This window comes from Macrobrachium nipponense, chromosome 40 (genome assembly GCF_015104395.2).
Source record: "Macrobrachium nipponense isolate FS-2020 chromosome 40, ASM1510439v2, whole genome shotgun sequence".
NCBI classification, from domain to species: Eukaryota; Metazoa; Arthropoda; class Malacostraca; order Decapoda; family Palaemonidae; genus Macrobrachium; species Macrobrachium nipponense.
Genome location: NC_061101.1, coordinates 13324476 through 13326975, shown reverse-complemented (window position 1 = coordinate 13326975; position 2500 = coordinate 13324476). Strand labels below are relative to the sequence as shown.

Here is a 2500-nt window from a genome sequence, read left to right as displayed (position 1 = left end):
AACACCAATTTTTTTCTAATTCACCAATCACTTTCTGAATTCAAATATGACCGCACGTCACTAATGAATATCATTTAGACAAATCTAGACAAAATTCTTCTATGGAATCACAATTTTTTTTTTTAGTTACTAAATTATATTTTTATAATTTTTATGGACTTTTAACTTAACGTCCTGTATAGAAAATTTTTTTTTCTTTCTCAAAAAGGATATGACACTAATATTGGCACTACACTAAATATGGTGTCTACCGTGGCACTTTATTTTTCTCCTCCGGATCCGATCCTCCTTCTTATTCTTCTAGTTATCACGAACGAAGAAGGCAAGGCACCGTTGGAGCTGAGAGCGATGTAGACGACGAAGAAGAAGTACCTGAGGACGATGCCATTGAAAAGCGGGACACCCGAATCAGATCAATATATATTATTTATATATATATATGTATCCTGGGCTCTTTCTCGGCTCGCTCGAAAAACTGAAAACGGGGTTATAATATCTCGGGCGATTCCAGAGCTGTGGAATAAAGATAGAAACGATGATTCTGATGGCAGGCCCTCCTCGAGTTCCTCAAATTCTTCTTCTCGTTTCCTTCTTCCTCTCTGTCCCTCCGCAAACGACCACGACAGCAGCAACGCCACCCACTGGTTACCAGGGGCTCGACCAGCGGACGAGTGGATGCACAGAAACACACGCACACACACACACTCCCCTTCAGCTCTCTGCCGGGGCTGGCAGGCCGTTCCCTCTCTCCTGGCGACGACGAAGGGAGGGGAAGGATGGGGGAAGGGAGGGGAGGGGAGGGAAGGAGGTCCCCCATTCCCCCCATCGGAACCTTCAAGGGCATCCGGGGACAACTCAAGTAGAGACCCCGCCCCTTCGAAGCATAATTTCGGGAGAGGTACGATTCGGTTCCCCTTAGGGAAACGGCGTTTGCGTTTGATGCCTTGGGCCACGGCGTCAACAAAACCGAAAATCCTCCGAGGAACCGGGTGGAGGAATGGCAGCAAGCAATCGAAGAGCTCTCTCTAAATCTCTCTCTCTAAGGGCACGGCTCTCTACTCCCCATGCCTTACCGCCCGTTACGCTCGATAGGTGGCACGGTCTAAATAGAGCAACTTGCGAGATGACGAGAGAGCGTACCGCTGGGCGTGGTATCGACCCCTCTCGATTTATAGGCGATACTCCAGGCCACGCGACCTTCAACCTTAGGGACGGGAGGCGTAAGGAAGCGAATTCCTCTCGTCCTCCGAAGACTGAGACGCCCTTTTGGAATGGAATGCTTCTGTGGAATGATTAGCGGAGGGAAGCTATCTAAACGGCCGGAAAAGCTTGAGAAACGGAAAAGAATTAAGCGGAAAAATCAGTTGATCTAGCAACGGGATAACGGCCTGAGAGAGAGAGACAGAGAGAGAGAGAGACTTCAGGGATAATAAACTGGGACAAAATGCATCGTTAATTCAATTAAAATTTACCCCAATTACCTTTTGGAAGGATATACAAAGACTTTTATTGAGTTCATCTTCACTATAATAGGGTTGGAACAGTTTTAAAACTTGCATTTAAATAAATACACACATACACACACACACACACACACCACACAAAACACACACACACACACACACACATATATATATATATATATATATATATATATATATATATATATATAAAATAATTATATATGAGTGCACAATTTATAGAAAACAAGGAATGTTAATCTTGTGTTCTCAGATTAACCTGGAATGTAGAATTAAATATATCTCTCTCTCTCTCTCTCTCTCTCTCTCTCTCTCTCTCTCTCTCTCTCTCTGAAAAATCTACCTAATCCTTCGAAAGTTAATCTTGATTAGGTCACTAAACGTTACTACTCCCGTTCCTTTAGAGGAAATTGCATGTTGGGTAACAACGAGTACCCGAGTTTCCTGGTTCGACAACTCCACCTGACACGACATTCGTTCGTCGAACAAGTCACCAGTTTCTTCTTGGGTATATTTGAAAGTATGTTAAGGGCAACCTTTGATGCACGAACCCGTACTAGTATTATTTTGGTTTACTGTGTAACAATATTTGCTTCATTTTTTTTTTTATTTGTTCAATTGTCACAAAGTTTCATGTTATTTGGTACGTAACGTTATTATGAGAGAGAGAGAGAGAGAGAGAGAGAGAGAGAGAGAGAGAGAGAGAGAGAGAGAGAGAGAGAGAGACCCTTTAACAAATCGACAAAATTCCCTAAACATTACGATGCTCTTAATTAGAATTTAAAAAAAAAAATTACAACACGCCTTTGCCCCGTACAGGATTTGAAGCTGCCTACCGAGATCTCGTTCAGTAATCACAGACCATGCCAAATCCCTTTTTAAATGCAAGCACGAGAGAGAGAGAGAGAGAGAGAGAGAGAGAGAGAGAGAGAGAGAGAGAGAGAGAGAGAAGACGGACGCACTCTGTTTGCCGCATTAATGGATATTTTCATAAGAAAGTCAAAAGTTTTAAACTGCCC

The 2500-nt window shown here is 43.0% G+C and overlaps 1 protein-coding gene across 1 annotated transcript in view; it reads right to left on the bottom strand.

Moving 5' to 3' along the window:
- The window catches only part of LOC135211844 (uncharacterized), a 172395-nt gene extending 171666 nt beyond the window's left edge, over window positions 1-729 (bottom strand). The window contains exon 1 of the mRNA XM_064245053.1: window positions 252-729. The gene's annotated coding sequence lies outside the window, so the exon portion shown is untranslated. The remainder of the gene's footprint in view (window positions 1-251) is intronic.
- Between the last annotated feature and the right edge of the window lie 1771 nt (window positions 730-2500).